Below are 19,604 nucleotides of genomic sequence, written 5' to 3' on the forward strand. Positions count from 1 at the left end.
AAATTATCTTAGCATTTCTTGGTGCTGAGCATGTTTTCTCCATGGGTGTTTGGCAATTTTAATGTTCTTTAATTAAGGAAATGTTTTTTGTTTTTTTGTTTTTTACAATTATATGTTTTCAAAACCCATATTAGATATACTATCGTTCTAAATTATAAGAGAGGATCAAATTGTTCCACGTTGAGCAGTGAATATGTTCTCTGCCCAAAGCAGCAGCAGGCTTCTTTGATGTTTTCAGAGTCCCACAGCTGTGCAAGTACTGTAAGATCATGAGACAGCTGTGATTTACATCTTTAACATTCCAGCCAAAACTACTAGGAGCCTTCATTGTTGCTACTTCCTCTTGCAAACGCTGCGCTCTTAATCTTCATTGTTCTATTTTCCATACTCCTGAACAATATTTTAGACAGCATGATTCTAATTTTAGGGAGAAACCAAAGTCCCTTTTTAGAAGACAATATTTTAAGTCAGTTTTTGTATTTCCCACATCTGTAATATGAATTCGATACCTACTTTAGCCAGAACATATATGCAATTTTAAAAGGGATTTCTTATGCTTTCTACCTCACATTAGCACCACTCACATAGGTACACAAAGGGCCTTTTAGTGTCATGTGTGAAAATTTAAGTTTTGCATTATTATTATTATTATTATTGTTGTTGTTGTTGTTGTTGTTGTTGTTATTGTTATTATTATTATTATTACTATACCGCCCCATAGCTGAAGCTCTATGGGTGGTTGACAGAAATTAAAAACATTAAAAATACAATATGCAAAATTTAAAAACATAAAAACACACAGAGATAATATAAACAGAGACATATATCTAAAAACAACTTGAGCAACCAGCCAAACAGCAAACAAATCCAGGATCAATTGAAACCCATCATGTGCTGTCTGGTGTCGAAAAGATGACAATGTTGGCACCACGTAGGCCTCATAAGGAAGATCATTCCACAATTGGGGGGCACCACCGAGAAGGCCCACTCCCTTGTTGCTGTCTTCTGAGCCTCCCTTGGAGTAGGCACCCAGAGTGTAGAGGATAGATATGTTCAAGCCAGGAGAGGCACTCTATCAGGTATTGCAATGCCGAGCCATGTAAGGCTTTATAGATTTAAACCAGCACCTTGAATCGGGCTCAGAAACATACAGACAGCCAATGCAAGCGGGTCAGAGTCGGTCTTATATGTTCCAACTTTCTGGTCCTCGTTATCAATCTTGCTGACACATTTTGCAGGAGCTGCAGTTCTAAACAGTCTTCAAAGGCAGCCCCATGTAGAACACTTTGCAGTAAGCTAACTTGCATAATATGAATTTAGACATATCTTCATTCAATAGGGTAGCTTTGTTACTGAAGATTTTCTACATCTCTCACAGCAGTTGCAGGTTTGTCCTGACAGACACATCCATGACAAAATTTTGAGCATGTTTCCAGAGCATTTTTCAGGAATCAGGTGAACAAGTACCAATTCCAGTATTACTCTCTGCTGGTTCAAATGGCAGGCGGGAGATTAAAAGAATCAATGAAAATGACATCATCCAGTGACTTGTGCAAAAATCCTGGGCAATTTCCCCCAGATTGATTTAGCACTGCATCATGAAACCAGAAGAGGAAGGGACGAACCACAAGCCCTTAATTATCCAAAAGTAAACTGGGGGTGGAAGGAGAAAAGTTTTGTAGTTTGTGAAAAATGGTTCATCTGATGACCTTAGAACTGTAAATAATGTACAAATTGCATGCAACTGCCCCATAAACATTTTTCCTGTTGACCTTGCCAATGTTCAGCTCCAATTTATTTGTTTCAGCCATAATCCATATCTTGTCAGTACAAGATTTTTATTTTAAAAATAGGAAACTGAATAATAGTATGCAATTAGTACAGCCAAAATCGTGGGATCACATTCCACAAGTCCTGCCAATGTATTACACAGTGCATCGAAAAGCAGTATGACGAGTTATTCCTTATAGTCTCAAGTTATGAACCAGGCTGGAGGGAATAGGTGAGATTAAAGATGACCTGCATGTTAAGTGGGTTTTTTCTCTCCCAAGGTTACTGATAGAAAGGTGGGGAAAAACAGGTGCAAAAAGCAATAAAGAAACATTATGAACATTTAAACTTCCAAACACAGCATCTGCCAGGGGGACATTCCCTCCTACTGTCTGGAAAGGTAGAACAAGAAGAAAGAAACCAACTGGATATGCAATTATATATTAGGAACTATCTCAGCAGCCCTTTAAAATGTGTACACAGGGTATTATTTTCTATCCTTTCCTTTACTATTAATTTACCACAGTCCTAAATTATAGGCATGATGGATGTGCTCTATTGGTAGAAAAATCTTTGGCAATAAATAGCATCTACAGTAAGGGTATTTTGGAAGTGATTTATAGTTTAGCATGGAAATATTAACTGATCTACTGTGAGATCAGGACATGTGGTGAATAATTAATTGGTATTCTATGCAGTGTGCAGACTTGGAAGGTGACTTTGAAGTAGCAGACGACAGCTTAAAACAAAGTGCTGGAAAACAAGATGCCCAAATAAATGGAGGGCAAATATATAATGAGAGTTCAGTAGAAATTATTCTCTAATACACACCAGTGTTTCAAAGTATATAATATCATAATAAATACTTTGTTTTTAAAAGATGGATTTTCTGATGGAACATGTAATGAAAGTTAAATAAAACAGTGAAATGGGCATGTATTTACAAATGCCTGAATATTTAAAATTGTTCTTCTACCAAGACCATCTGACTTCTACTGGTACCTTTTCCAATTGGGAAGGCCATTCTTCCAAAAGATTCTAATGTTTTAGAGTTATTTTCACCTGTACCACATTGTACTTTCTCTCAATTTCAAGGAACTTTCCCTACTGCAATATGCCTAGCTTCAAACTCAACTCCAGCCCACTCTTGAAGAGCTAAAATTCCCTGCCAAACATGAAATAGGAAGTGGGGATGGAGTCCCACAAGACTGGATTAGCCAGCTGATGACCATTAGCCAGCTGAAGAGTCTTATTTACTCTGGATATCTTAGGTCAAGTGGTATTGCCAAATGGTTACCAATACTAGTTGGTATTGAACCAACAGCTCTCTTAAGCTCTCCCTTGAGCTACCCAATTTCTCTTTCCTGATTTGGAAAACTATAGTTAGCGCCTTGCCTCCGAACTAAGATTTACTGAAACTATGGATTGAAGGCAGCACAGTTTGCATGTCATGGGTAAGGAGAAAGGAACCCATGTGCTATAGGAGAAGGGGGAGCACACAGGACGACAGCACATTCCTGAACCTCTAGTGTCATCATAAAAAGGATGCTTTGTGAAAGGGAAAAATACATACCCAGAGAAGGGTGAGGCTCCTCTGTTCATACATATTTTAATCTGAGAATTCCTGTCTTGTCTATACATGTTTATTGAATCTGTAAAACTTTTAGAATTGATCAAATAAGGTAAAAGTCTCTCAAGTTGTCTTTACCAAATAATGGCAAGTTATAATTGCAGATTCACTAAAAATAAAAAATAGAACATAGTAAAAACCTGGAGACAATAGCTCAAATGGTCTAACTGCTAATGAGGACAAACTGGAGGGTCTGGCAAGTTAGAAAAGGGTTGTTTCATGTGGTCCAACTAAACCCAATAGTTGGATGCCTAGATATCACTTACTAAAGACTAGTATGTGATGATTGGGTTTAGGGCTTTCAGACTAGGGCTGTGTACGGTCCCCCCAATTCACCTCAGAAGCCGTTTTGGAGCCCCCGAAACAACCCCAATTTGATCTGGGGTTCTTTGGGGGTTGCCTGCCTTGCCTCGGTGCTGAAGCCGAGGCGAGATTGCCCCCTGCCCCGCCCAAGGCGACTTGGACTTGCGAATCCTTGGGTGCCTGCTGTGCAGCTGGCACCCAGAAAAGCCGGTAGCAAGGCTGGCCATGAGTCCATTGGACTTACCTCCCTCTCCCTGCTCACCGGCTGCCGCATTGCTGCTCGCAGCCGCCCAATGCTGCCACATCATCATTATTATTATTATTATTTATTTATATAGCACCATCAATGTACATGGTGCTGTACAGATAACACAGTAAATAGCAAGACCCTGCCGCATAGGCTTACAATCTAATAAGTTGTAGTAAACAATAAAGAGGGAAGGAGAATGCAAACAGGCACAGGGAAGTGTAAACAGGCACCGGTAGGGAGAAGCTAACAGTATAGAGTCAGAACAAACTCAATATTTGAAGGCTATAGGGAAAAGAAAAGTTTTTAGCTGAGTTTTAAAAGCAGTGATTGAGTTTGTAGTTCTCAAGTGTTCTGGAAGAGCGTTCCAGGCGTAAGGGGCAGCAGAAGAAAAAGGACGAAGCCGAGTAAGGGAAGTGGAGGTCCTAGGGCAGGCGAGAAGCATGGTGTCAGAGGAGCGGAGAGCACGAGCGGGGCGATAGTGTGAGATGAGAGAGGAGAGATAGGCAGGAGCTAGACCGTGAAGAGCTTTGAAGGTCAGCAGGAGAAGTTTATATTGGATTCTGGAGTGAATTGGAAGCCAATGAAGAGATTTCAGAAGTGGAGTGACATGGTCAGAGCGGCGGGCCAAGAAGATGATCTTAGCGGCAGAGTGGTGGACAGAGACCAGCGGACTGATGTGAGACGAAGGAAGGCCAGAGAGAAGAAGGTTGCAGTAGTCCAACCGAGAGATAACCAGTGCGTGAACGAGAGTCTTGGCAGAAGAGACAGACAAAAATGGCATCGCCCGCCATAAACAGGAAAGGCAGCGCTCCAGAGAACCAGGCCGTGATTTCAAGATATCGCGGGGGCTCTGGTTTAGTACCTCTATGGCCACCGTAGTTTGTGGCGTGCGATGACTGCGATGTGGCAGCAGCACAGCAAGTGGTGATGGTGGTGGCAATGTAGCGGCAGTGATGCACAGAGGTGAGTGGGGAGAGCGGGGAGAAGGAGGTGAGTCCAATGGACTCACAGCCAGCCTTGCGCCTGTATTCCCAGGACGGCGGGAGGGAGGGCCCAGCGCTATGAAGCTTCGGTACCGATCTGCTTTGGCTTCAGGGCGCCTCGGGCTGACCCGGAACTGACTCGGAGCCAGATCATCCCACCTCACCTCGGTTTCAGCCCAAGGTCCTTACAGCCCTAAATTAGACTATTCTGCCACTGAGGAAACAATCCACCTTTTCCACCATGTATGTGACTTAATGAGTGGAAAGTAAAGGATACTCCCTCTTTCTATTCCATCCCGGTCTCAACCAATGTGAAATGCATAATGAGTATGCAAGTGTGTAAGAAAGTGTATGTGCATGCATATATGAGAGTGTTTCGGATCATACAAACTCATGACAAGCCACTGTGCCCACGGGAGTTGTCATATTATGCACACCCAGGTTAAACGCTTGCATAACCTAAAGGAGACCATGGCTTATGTGAAGGTTGTTTAACTTTCACATAACTCATGTTCAATGGGTTCACACAACAATTCCCAAGCGGCGGTTGCATATTCAAAATGTCGGCCACACACCATAGCCTCAACATGGGTTAAGTAGCCCCCAGTGGGCTGTTGTGTCATGGGAACACCCAGATAATGTTGTTCATGGATGGGTGAAAGGGGAGAGTGAGAGTCTATCCCTCTGCATATCCTCACTTCTGTATCTTAACAAGCAAACATAAAGGAATTAAAGAGACTTTGTAGCAGCATATTCTGTAAGATTTTCCCTTACAAAAAACATTCCTCACACGCTTGTCATTGTTATGTTTTTACGTTCTCTCATATAACCTTATTTGTGTTTAAGTTCAACAACAGAATTCTTTTAGGCACAGGAGTGACCATTATATTTTATTCGTATTCGAAGAGGCACTTGGAAGAGCTCTTGCCATTGGCCTCTTTTCTCATTGCCTTTATCAAGAAAGCATTGGCAACATGCCAGGCCAGCAGTTAAACATTAAACATTCATAGTAGCCCCAGAAAAGCAGCAGTTTTACACTCCACTGGGAGGACCTGAGGGAGAAAGTTTTTTGTTTTTGTTTTTAAACTGCTTAAAAACAGAAGTCTCCTTTCCTTACAGCCAGCTGCCTTTTGACTTATCAAACTAATTTTTAAAAGCCCAAAGAGGGAAAGTCTAGTGAAGTCCTGAGTTAGCATATGATGCAAATGGACGTAAAGGGACTGATCATAAAGTTATGTTGCACGCTTTTGAAATTCCTCTTAATCTGTGTCTTATGTTGCTCCTTTCACTCCTTTGTCACAACTTTTCTACCACCCACCTCACCCATGTGATCTGGGCACCTCTTGGCTCTTTTGAGGTCTACTCTTTGTTGCAAGCACTTTAGGAATAGGTACATAGGAAGAAGTTGCCCTATATATTGAGTCAGAACTTTGGTCCATCTAGCCCAATACTATCGACACTAATTGGCAGCAGCTCTCGAAGGTTTTAGGCAGGAATCATTTCGGCTCTACCTGGAGAAGCTGGGGATGGAATTTGGGACTTTCTAAATGGAAAGGATGTGGTCTGAGTAGGGTTGTCTCAAGCGCCCGAGTAGGTCCATAAGTCCAGTGGACTCAGTCAGGCACTCCTGGAGTGAGCACGGATCCTGCTAGAGTGCATCCACTCACCCCTTCGCACCAAAATTGCACACTTATCCTCCGCTATGTCAATGGCACTGTAAAGGCCCCATTTATGCAAGGGTAAAGGCAGAAACGGAGCATTTGCACCCCTACCTTGGATATATGGGGCTTTTATGGCCACCAATGACGTAGCGGGGGAAGTACACAATTTACAGAGGCGCCGGAAATTGCACAATTCCCCTCCTTGTGTCAATGGCAACTGCCACTGATGCAGGGAAGTGCGCAATTTCAGCGTGAAGGGGCCCCCGCTGTTCAGCACTTGCTGAGTCAAGCTGAGCATGAAAAGAGGCTCATGCAGTCCAGCAAGTGGGGGCAGGCAGCGGGGCAAGTGCACACCAAGGCATGCGTGGGGGGAGAGCGCCCACCCTACCACTGAGCTACGCCCCTTCCCTTACACCATGTCAGCATCTATGTATCATTTATCGCCAATAGAAATCAGAGGTAGATAAAGTCCATTTCAAAGGTAGCGGAGTGTTTGGTTTAAATCCCCAGACTCTTCAAAAGAGTCTGTGAAAAGGGGCAGAGTGGGAAGATTTCCCCTTTCTCTATCCCAGGTAAAGGTGTTTCCCAAGGACTCTTGCAACAGTAGTTCAACCTGAAGGGCTCTTACTCCCAGTATGAACCTACCTGTTACTATGCTCCTCATCTGAGGCCCTCCTCCAAGAACTTCCTTCAAAGGGGACCCGGAGGATAGCACATTCTTTTTGTACCAGGTAAAGAGTTTCCTCTGCTGCCAGGCATTTGACAGCATGTGACAAGTCTTTTAAAGTTATCTTTTGATATGATAGTTTTATATTATATTGCATTTTTAGGGGTTTAATCTTGTAAACCACTCAGAGAGCTTTGGCTACTGGGTGGTATAGAAATGTAATAAATGAAATTAAATGAAATATTTGGGAGTAAGGTGTGCGGGAGGGAAACAATTGTTATTAGGGTTATTAGAGGAACTGGAGAAGCAGTGACGTTGGCCTAATATAGGGCTATTAGGAAGACACAAAGTAAAGGAAAGTATGTGCTGAGGCTGTCAGGATATAAAGTTTTTAATATGTATATATTCTGATAGGTCTAACCAGCAGACAGATTTGTGGGAATGTTTGGGCAGAGCTTATGAGCATGCCCTTGTTCCCCATTCCACTTTAGCCCTACATGAGAGCAGGCAAATGCCTGCATAGGGCCAAACATTACTTTAAATCTTTATCTACCAGTTAATTCCTTTTTATTATTATTCTAAAGTAGTTGCAGGAGGTCTAAATCTAGATCTGTACCCTACCCTGGTTTAGGTGGCTTTTAAGATCCAGATGGGGGATCTTAAAAGCACCTACGCTAGAGAAGAAGAAAAAGATGTAGCTGCTCGACATAGATTTAAAATAATGTCTGTTCTGGCCCTCAGTTTCCAGCATACAATTTGCACATATAGGCCTACAGTGGCAATTTTGAAATTTTACAGTAGCAGTGATGATTTAATAAATATTGAAAGATGGTAGAAAAGACATCATTCAAACATAGTTTGCTTATAAAAGTGAATTAATTCTCATTTTTCTCAGCATATTTTTGTGTTGCTCATAATATAATTCTGAGTTGTTTAGGAATCAATATAAATATTTTGAACAACACTAAAAATAGCTCCACCAAAACAATTAGTCAATATTGTTGGGAGGACAGGTAAATAAAAGAGGTGACTACATTCAGACCCGCCTCCACCACACCCTAAACAGTAATCATAATTGTCTTGTCAGAGCTAATAGTCCCGACATATCTAGTGGTATATACATATTTGGGGAACACGGAGTACATAACCTCCAGGTACTGGATCCATGGGATCCTTATCCCTTCTTTTACAGCCATTTGAACATACAGCAGCATCTCCCTTTTGTTTACAGATTGGCACTATTGGCCAACTTGACAGTCTATTAAACTGATTTATCTTAGAACTCGGTGTGTTCACTGGATAACATTTAGGTTGGGGAATCAAAGCAAGAAGGGGATTTTGATGTTATTGTTGAATTGGGTTCTGTGTCACAGACTGATCTATTGGTGACTTCGTATAGGCAGAAATCCAAATTAGGTTCAATACTAAATGAAACACAGGATTTCAATATTAGATGTTTTAACAACTAGGGTAAGACTTCAAAGGATGAAAAGCTTGCTAAAAGAACAAAACACAGAACTTATCTTCAGAGCACAGAGTATATAGAATAATGGTCTCCAGTCTTTTTCTTTTTCACAAAAGTGAAGTAATATTCATTTCTGATTTACAAAAAAATGTTTATATGGTTTAATGGAAATATTTACAGGCCTACTATTAGTAAATTATTTAAATACATTATTTTAATTGACTGATACTTAAAACATCCCTTCCTAGATTTCAAATTGGTTCATACATCAGCTCTACATTGCCCTACATAATCACTTACATTTGCAATTTCTATAATGGAAAGTATTAAATCTAAGTTGAGAGTCATGTGCATGCTATTTTTAAAGGCTTCTATCCTTTCTATTATTACACAACATAAAACACAGTACAGGCAAAAGAATATTTAACTTGGCCACAAAAAAGTGGTTAAACTGGTTAGGCACATTTCAATAAAACCTTATCTAAAATATCACCACTTCCTGAAGATATAATACCATGCTCACATCAGAAGTCTAATACACTAATCATCGATTCAGTCAATAAGAATGCTTGGATTGTATAATAAACATTGCTTTTGCTTGAAGATGAGGTAGAAAAAGTTCCATTAAATGGATCATATTCCAACTTCTAGATTTGTTACTGCGGGTTTTTTGTCCTATAGATTTCCTGTTTTTTAGTTATTCCAGTCTTTTGTTCTTTTAGCAGACATTGTTTCCACAATGCGGATAGAGTCAAGGATTCATATGTGTTTTCTCCATGAGTGATTTTGGACACCAGACCTCAGACATCTCTAAATGGCTAGAATTTTCCCCAAGACAGGTTTTCAACACTTCATTGCACAAAGAAGATCGGAGAACTAAAGCTCAAAATACATTTAGAAAGACATAGTTTCTAGGGCACGAGGCAGAACTGTAAATGCTTTCCATTTGTGGTTAAACACTGTTCATTTTCAAAGTTAAAAGCATGGTTCCACCCTAGTAGTTGGTGTGGCAGCATTTTTAAAAAAAGGAAGAAACCAGCAGATTACAGACTTACTGCAACAAAGAACTGGCCACTAATAATAGACTTGCAAATTAAGGGGGATTTTGATACTGAATATAAAGGTCAACTAAATAGCATAACTTTTCAAATATTCTTGTTGAACAGGCATCTTTTGCTTTACTCAGCACCCACAGAGTAGTTCAGTCCTTCCTCAAGTCAATTAAACTCAAAATACCAAAACCCAAGGTAGACTACTTTATGGACTGGTATTTCCTTAAAGGACTATGGTTAGGTAACATGTTATATACAACTCCAGTCTAGCACACTGCTGAAAGCAACTTCTTCAAGCACAAAACTATGGCCTACCTAAACCCCTTACCTCAGGTCAATACGACAGCAATGCAATGAAAGATGATTGACACGAAGGCAATATTATTTGTGTAGATACAGTTAGTTTGCAACGTATCAAAATGTGAAACCTCACCCCATTAGCCCATAATATATACACCTTACAATGCTTCTAAAAGGTATAGTGTTTGGGGCTTTAGTAGACTTCCAAAGGGAATAGAGGTTGTCATCTCTCGCTGGAGAACAACGATAAAGCCTCTATATTCCCTATCTGAACTTGGTGCAGGGACAGCACTCTTCAGAAAATACATTTGGTTCCTCTTTGGACAAATTATGGGGGAGAACATAAAAACACAGTTTTTATGTTCTTTTCAAGTACTGTTTTAGTAGTCAACTTTCACTTATTCCCAGTTTACATCAAGAAATAGAGTAAGAAGTTGAGCCACACCAGCAACTTTTGGGAGCCCCAGAGCACACAAGACACTCACAATGAACCATTCAAAGCTCCCATTTACATTGGTCAAGTTGTACAAGTCTAGAGGGCACTATGCACTCCCTTTAAAATTTAACAAGTATTTTAAAATGAAAATTGTGTGAAAAAAGACAACCTATATTAAATATTTCCTTTCAGTTCTGATTACTTTTTCTATGAAATAAGCCTCCACCCCCATTGCTGCCCTTTCTACTAGAAAACTGGAGCTCAAACTTTCTTAGCTTTCTTTTAAACCTTGCAACAGGTATTAATATTTTAATTGTAGCTATATCACAGAATTTTACATAAGGAAAAAAACAAAATAAAATCAATTTATCCATTGTTAAGTTCCATTATGAGTCTGGACTGCCATAAATCCTCAGTTAAAACTATAGCAAAGAATCTTGTGACACCCTTAAAAATTATCATGGATAAATGAACTACATCTTGCTTTGTTAAATACTACATAAAGTTTTATCCTTGGTTGGCAGATTTTTCACATATAGAGATAGGGGTTAATGTAAAAATTGATAACAGTGGGCCAAAAAGAACATGAAATATAAGAGGTACAGTAGATCTCTGACATTTATATGCAAAGCCAACATGGGCTGATGAAGTAATCCACAAACATTCATGCTTTCTGTTAATCTTTAAAAGGTGCCACAATACTCTGCTGTTTTGATATAACAGACTAATACAGCTACCCTATGAAATTTACCCATTAGAGAATAGGTTTTTAAATACAATAATCAACTTTAAGAGATGAACTGTTCTTGTGTTTAATACACTCTTTTACATCATACTTCAAGAAAAATGACTATTTCTTTTATTGCCTATTACCTGGTTACACGGAAGGTTTCTACATGAAAGATTTATTAGAAGAATTATGCTTTTGCTAGCATGTCTAGACACCATGATTACTGCAAGAAGTGGGACATTCTGCACACATAGAGGAAAGAGCAAGAAGCCTATGGACGTATATAGTAAAAGAAAGAAAGAAATGTAGCATTCCTTCCTTTCTTCATCCCCACCCCCAGAAAAAGAAGTGGACATACAAGCGAAACTATTTGCTTTAGACCAGAATGTGCATTCCACTTATCCCATCCCCCACAAAAAAATATTTTAAATGACTCCAAAAGCTACCTATAAAAGACACTTGCTCTACATTCAAGTCTTCAGTCTGATTAAGGGCCCATTGTAAAATCCCTAGATGTTCAAAAAATGTAGAAGTCAAAAGTGAAACTTTTAGCATCTCAAGTAGAAACATTTAAAAAGTATGTATATATTTTAAAAGTTCACAATGGTGGAACAAGCCAGCATTTTCCAAACACCAAAGGAGAGAAACCACCAGAAAGAATGATGTGATAATGGACAGTATCACACTGGTTTCACTGGCCACCACTTATGCAACAGACATTTAACACTTCCTATAACAAGCCCTGATACGAGTGGAAATGCTTATTTCTGGATCAGGACAAGTCAGCAGAGTACTGACATGCCCCTTTCCAAAAATGAGTGTTTCTGCTAATTTCCAATTGTTCACAGAAGCACTATGCACATTGTGCAAGCATTCCATGTTGCTTGCAGAATGGAATTGGTGAGGGCACAATGGAATCGCCTGAGTGATTGCATGGTAAGAGAGGGAATTGTGTACCTGTGGACAGAAAATTAGTACATTTAAGATGAAGTCCCATACAGTTTGGAAAATTCTGGCATAACCTGAGCTTCAGTTATCTGCATCATGTGTCCCCAATGTGTCAACAGTTCCCACTTTAAAGAACTATTCCGTATGAATCTATTTTTAGCTACGGATGATAGCCAAGCAATGAAAAGTACGCCACGGAAAAGCAGCAAACCTTCCATCTACTGAAATTTGAGAGAATCTACTAGACTTAGCAATTAAGGAGAATATAGCATTTAATAGAAAAGATGCTAGTGTCAGATATAATACAATATTGTTGGAGTTTTTAGGACTCTTTGAAACATAATTATACTAATATTAGCTCAGCTCACTGTGTCCTCCGTGTGTGTGCACATATTTGTACACACACACAAGTTTGTGATACGAGGGGGTTGCAATTTGAGAGGAATTATGTTCTTTGTATTAAATTTTAAAAAAGCTTTTAAAAAAATTAAGTAAAAAAATGCTTTACCTTGAGAGCCAGTACAGTTTGAAGGTATCTTTAAATACCTATCCAAATCCATAATAATTTCCATTATTTTGACACACACACACACAAAACAACAGGCCCACTTATAATTAAGACAGACATAATATAAAGAGAGAACATATGGCAGGCCCGTCAGAGGTGATGTTAGCCCAGCTTCCTTCTGGCCTTACAATTTCAAAGATAGATGTACATACCAGCAGATTGAACACTTGTTCAGCCAGCAGTCAGGCTGCTCACTTATTTAAAAATGAAAAGCATTAAATGAATACTTGTGCATTTATATATCCACCCCTTGCCTTATTACTAAAAATAAAACATTTTAAAACTGCAAGATTGCTCTAGGGAATAGAAGGGGGTCTTGACAGCATAAATATTAATTAACATTGTTAAGAGTTTGTACAGCTATTACAATGGACAGTTTCTGCTCTAAAGTTGCCGAATCGTTTCCCCCCGCCGCCCCCCCAGCGCTTATGAAAGATAATGCTTGACACACAGTGATGATGCTTCCAAAATGATTCTTCTATATTTAAAAAGTACTGACTCTGTACCCTTTAACAGATTTTTAAAATAAGGAGAGAAGCAAATAATCTAGGATGATGACAGCACACATCAAATAAATTCACCTACCATGTAATCATATCATTCATTAATTTTAAAAGTTTCACTTCCTGAGAGCATGCCAGAAATATATCCAGTCCTGTCTCTGCACAAACCAGCTGAGAGGTTTAGCTGGGATCCAAAATTAATTTACCAAGAAGCTGGCACAAAACAGATTCCAGGTTTCTACACCTGGCTTGCATTACAGATATGAGAGTATACTTAATTCCTTTGAGAAAATAGAGCTACAAGTGAAATTGAAGTATTAAATCAAAGAAAATCATGACCAAGTCTGTTTCTTACCACTTGCATTGACTCCATTGCTTTTGGAACTGGAGGCCTACCATGACCCTTTAAATGAAAGATCCTCAGAAACAGATGCCAGATTCCTTTTTCAACTTAAAGGGCTACATTAGCCAGATATGTACTTAATGGAAGTGGATCTACAAATACCCATCATGAGCACACTTCTAAAACTAACTTTCTTTCTATTCTAAGCAACAGGATAGTCAATAAAAAAAATTTCCACATCGGCTCCAAACAACTAACAATACACTTTCTGAAGCAGAGAACTGAACAATAAGATCTCCAACTAGCCAGCAAGGAGGCATACAATAGTATTTGCAAGTTATGACTGAAACAGCAAACTCACTATAAATTGAATTACATGATTCAGCTTTATATAGCTTAGTTGAACTACTTTTAAAAAAGAAAACTTCAACAGTTAATCATGTTATTTATTTTCAACCAAGAGTATGCAAACTATATCTGTTCACAGGGTTTAGATGGCAAAGATACCACATTCCTGAGGATGTTATTACATAATTAATCTCTTCTTCCAAAATGTGAAAAGCAGAGAGGAGAAATACATGCAGAGTTAAAATAATTTATTTTATATGGAAATATTTGCTTAGAATATTTTTTAAGTTTATAGACAAACCTGCTCTTTAAACCAAGTGCTAGAAAAGTACAATAAACAACATGCCTAAGTTATTTTCAAAAACTTTATAAATAACTGCAAGGCTGTCCTTTAAAAAGGCATATCTAAGGGGATTAAACCAGCTATGATAGTTTCTTCCAATACAATCCTGACAATTGTCATTCAGTTAGAGGGGCAGTTTGCACGTAATGACAACCCTTACTGCCACCATTACCGTGAATGGGAGCTGCAAAATGGATGTGGAGGCTAGAACTCTATTAAAAAGGACTTCCTTGAGACTTGAGCAATTGTGGAATAGAAGCAGTGCACCCACAAGTGTCAGCACAACACTTAAAACCCCAGCATCACCTTGCCAAGTTGGCAATCTTGTCCTCCTTTCCTGACCTGCTGCTGTCAACAGCTGTCAAAGCAACCTATATGCAGTCTTGTCTTGTAAATTTCCTTTTTATGTTTTATACTGCACTTCATTCCCTTTGACAGGTGAAACATACAAACACATTGATAAGGCAAGGATATTTGACAACTGCATGTGTGCACCTGTGCAACTGTGAAAGACCGTCCAAATAAATAAAGACATTTGCCCCAATTCCTGCGGCTGAAATATAGGCTCCATCTGCACAAATCTTAGGGACAAAGAAAGAACGGACAATTATTTATTATATTTTTATACCGCCCAATAGCCAAAGCTTCCTGGGTTGCTAAAAGTGGTTGCAATTGAAATGGAGAGAGGGACAGAATGGGCAGACAAGATGGATTGTGCTGCCCAGGGCCCTGGGATACCAGGTGGAGGACTGAGGGGAAGGAGAAGGAGAACAAGTCACCATGAGCTCGATCATCTGTCGGCCACACTGTGGGTTGTTCCAAAAATATTCATTTGGGTTTACTGATAAGGCAAGAGATTCTGCATGGAATAGGGGACTGCGACAGACGGATAGCCATGGAGGCCCAATGAAAGAGGAGCTATGTTGGATTAGACCAGGGGTCCATCTGGTCCAGCATTCTGTTCACACAGTGGCCAACCACTGGAAACCCATGGGCAGGACTTGGGTGCGGCAGCACCCTCCCACCTGTGTTCCTCAGCAGCTGTTGCACATGGGCATCACGCTGCCTCTGATCCTGGACAGGGCACATGGCCATCGGGACTGGTGGCCCTTGATAGCCATCTCCACCATGAATATGTATCTAACCCCCTTTTAAAGCCATCCAAATTGGTGGCCATCACTGTGTTCTGTGGTGGTGAATTCCACAGGTTCACTATGCGATGTGCAAAGAAGTCCTTATTTTTATTAATTAATTTATTTCATTTTTATACCACACAATAGCTGAAGCTCTCTGGGCGGTTCACAAAAAACTGTCTGTCCTGAGTCTCCCACTCATCAGCTTCATTGGATGACCCCTTTGGATTTCTAGGTAATTGGTACAACAATGAAACCAATGACCTAGGGAGGTCATGGTCTCCCCCACACGAGAGGCATTCAAGAGGCAGCTGGACAGCCATCTGTTAGGAATGCTTTAAGGTGGATCCCTGCATTGAGTAGGGGGTGGGACTTGATGGCCTTATAGGCCCCTTCCAATTCTACTATTCTATGATTCTAATAACCCACACCGCATGGCTGATTTTCAGGGTGAGTTGTCATGTCATGCATACGCAGCCAGTACCTCCACGCATTCATAAATCCTATAAAAATGTGACCACCAAAATTCTTAGCAGGGTTCAACTGACTTCATGACTATGGACCCATTAAGATGTAAACTAAACTGCAAGTTAGCACTGTATGAACTTATGTTTGCATTCTCCTTCTTTGTCCACCACAATTCCTACTTCTTTCCAATGATTACTATTTTATTGTTATTTACATAATACATAGTGATATATTGCATAATAACACCATATAAAGCTCACAATGATCAAATTTTAACAAAGATAATCACAAATTAAAAGCACTCTTAAGAATTTAAACACTATTAATGTGACATTAAATCATCCCAATCAAAGAAAAGGGTTTTAATGTTTCCACAGCTTTTTTATTCCAATAAACAGTAACAAAGACTCTACTTTTCTATAAATTGGTACTCTATTAATCTCCCTTCTCTAGTTCTGATCATGTTTTTCAGTTCAACCATAGTGGCCATATCCCAGACCCTGGGACACCAATCCATAATTTAAGGTGGGTTAACATTCTTCCAACTGAAACTTATTGTCATCCGGACCACCACTAAGAGATGATTCACCATTTCAAGATCCTCACAAGCAACTATTCCCTCAAGGTATACAAAAATAACTACTACTGGGGCCTTATGAAGTATATATTCCAAAATTGAGAACAAAAATCTAATAATTATTGGACAAGTCCAAAAGATATGCAAAATATGTGCTCTCTCAGTGCCACACTTCCAACATTTATCCTCGGCCTGTATATAGTTCTAATTAAAACTTTTATTTATTTATTTATTTGCATTTTTATACCGCCCAATAGCTGAAGCTCTCTGGGCAGTTCATAAAAATCTAGCTGGTGTTAAGTACCATCTAAACGTAAGCTTATAAAAACTTTCCCTGGTGTTCATGCAAATATGCTTTTGGAGTTGATCTTCCAAATCTACTCCTATATCTTCTGGTCAATATTTCTTCTTAAATCTTTTTCCCAGCTGACCTGATATGGATTTTTCTTTACATCTTGTTGTAAATATTAATTCCATAGATTTGATTTAATGTTCCCCTGAACAGCATGAACATCAAGGAAAGTTTTTACCTGTAATTATCATTTCATATTTAGAATAGTCACTCAAAGAACCATATTTAGCAATTAAATTTACAATGATATGTCTTACATGAAAGTATTTGAAAAGTGGGATATGGTTTTACCCTGTTCATTCATTTCCCCATTATTCTTGACTAGCCCATTTGTGACCAGTTTCCTAATCTCAATTAAATTATTTTCTTCCTGTTCATTATAATTTATTGCCCTGTCAAAAAACTAGGATCCAGGCCAGATCTACACCTAGCGGGATATAACACTTTGAAAACGGTATATATATAATGTATCCGGGGGCCAAACAGTTGTCAAAACCGTTATAAACCGTTATAAAGCAGTAGTGTAGATCCTGCCTTAGTTTATTTTTAAACATCTGCCAGGGGTTTTCTCTAATCATATCCAAATTCTTTTTACTGCAAAAGCAAAGCATTTCTTTAATGCAGGGTGGGAATTTATTGTGCTCTATCTTTGTCCCCTTCTCCAAGTATGAACCATGATTTTAATAAAGTCAACATGGATGCTGTAAAAATATCATATAATACAGGAGAATGTTATACCCCCTAAATTATACAGTTGATACAGTACCCTGACAGTTAGTCTAGTTTTCCTCCCTAAACACAAGAAATGTTGTATTAATTTTTGACACTTAGTAATAAGTAAAATTAACTTGAAATGGAATATTCACACACGCGCACACACACACACACACACACACACACACACACAGAGAAGTCTATATAATATCTATTACAGTGTTAAATCATAGTAAAACATGAATATGTAAAAAATAGGAAGGAGGAGGAACTAGTGGGCTGCTAAAGAACAAGAGTAGGTGGTTAAAACGAGTGGCTAATATCACCAGACCTTGAATTAAAGCTTTAGCTTAGTTCTTACCAGAAAAGCTGAATATCCTTGCTTTGTTGGGATTTAAAAACAGTAAGTGGGACAATGTTACTTGAGAGCATTTGAACTGGATACGTCAGGGTCTGAACATGGTACCCTCTGCATGCAAAGCAGGTGGTCCGCCACCAACATATGGACTATCCTTCCTTTAATAGACAAACTCACTATCCTTCCTTTAATAGACAAACTCACAGACAGAAAAACACAAATCTGGAAATAATCCTCACTCCTTTCTCCTGTATATATGAGCTGTTCCCCCTCCCTGAAATGTCTACCCTTTCTGTCTTAGTTGCATTGGACACCTGTCTTGGGAACCAATCTCTTAGAAATTTGAACAATCCTTTCATACTGAACACTAACATTTTCTCAATATGTTGAGTACCAACAGGCAATACCATTGTTGCTTCCAAAAACTTCACCAGTAGTGGAAAGTAAAGAAAAGCAAACTATGGAGTTAATGAAGTGTTCACACTATTTATCCCATTTTTTTCTCAAGGCTCTTGAATATAAAACATCTATTGTCAACACTAACAGCCTCATTGGAAGTCTTCAGACTGAAGAGCAGGGTACCAAATAATTGTAATAAATAATAACTGACGAGCTGGATTCCAGACACAGAAACAGGTGGTGCTATCCAACTCCCAAAAACAAACAGTAGTGATAAACACTCTGCGTCCAGTAACTTTAAAACTGCTAGGGAATGAAAGTGACAAATAGACCAGTAGTGAGCATAGTTACTTACATAAAGCTTATATTAAGAGCCAAATAGCAATCTTAAGGGAACAGAACTTACAGTATACAAGCTTCATCAGTTTGAACTGTACTACCAGAGACTTAAAATCAAGAAAGTTAAAAACCTACAGGAAAAACAACAGTTAACATTACCACCGGGCACTCTCCCTTACCAATATGAATATAACCCTCAAGTATTCATACTATTATAAACTTTGGGGTGGGTGGGTTATTAAAACCCTGAGGTCTACCAGATACAAAATCATGGCTGAAGAGGGTTGGCATACATCTAGAATTAAAGAGCAGGGCACATCTGAGCACATGCTCAGCCTAGGAATTTTTCACTATCTGAACAGGGCTTACAGTCCTTACACAAAAATACAAACACACATATCTTCACCTAGCTCCACACAAATGTTATTTTCAGCAACCTAATTTTTGGAGGATGGGTGGAGAAGACTATGGCAGGGTAAGCAACTTCAGGATGCTTGCGGGAAGCACTCTGCCCCACCCCTGGACTACATCCCCTTTTTGAGGAGGGGGGAGGTAACTTGGGGGAGGTAACAAGCGGGGTACCACAGTGCTCAGTCCTGGGCCCAGTGCGCTTCAACATTTTTATTAATGAGTTGGATGAGGAAGTTCAGGGAATGCTCATCAAATTGGCAGAGGACACAAAATTGGGTGGGATAGCTAATACCCTGGAAGACAGAAACAAACTTCAAAGTGATCTTGATAGGCTGGAGTGCTGGGCTGAAAACAAAAGAATGAAATTTAATAGGGATAAATGGCAAGTTCTAGACCTAGGAAAAAGAAACCAATTTCACAGTTACAAGATGGGGGATACTTGGCTCAGCAATAGAACAAACAAGAAAGATCTTGGAATTGTTGTAGATCACAAGCTGAATATGTGCCAACAGTGTGATGTGGCTGCAAAAAGAGCAGATACTATTTTGGGCTG

At 39.3% G+C, this 19,604-nt stretch overlaps 1 protein-coding gene across 2 annotated transcripts in view; it reads right to left on the reverse strand.

Annotated features, from left to right (window-relative positions):
- Positions 1-19,604, reverse strand: part of TANC1 (tetratricopeptide repeat, ankyrin repeat and coiled-coil containing 1) — a 147,178-nt gene that overhangs the window by 98,238 nt on the left and 29,336 nt on the right. The window contains exon 1 of one of the 2 annotated variants that reach the window (XM_063116499.1): positions 13,606-13,619. The exons of the other annotated variant lie outside the window; for it this stretch is intronic. The gene's annotated coding sequence lies outside the window, so the exon portion shown is untranslated. Of the gene's footprint in view, positions 1-13,605; positions 13,620-19,604 lie in introns of those variants that run through there. 2 annotated transcript variants of the gene reach the window in all.

The sequence above is a fragment of the Elgaria multicarinata genome, chromosome 2 (assembly GCF_023053635.1).
Source record: "Elgaria multicarinata webbii isolate HBS135686 ecotype San Diego chromosome 2, rElgMul1.1.pri, whole genome shotgun sequence".
Classification (NCBI taxonomy): Eukaryota; Metazoa; Chordata; class Lepidosauria; order Squamata; family Anguidae; genus Elgaria; species Elgaria multicarinata.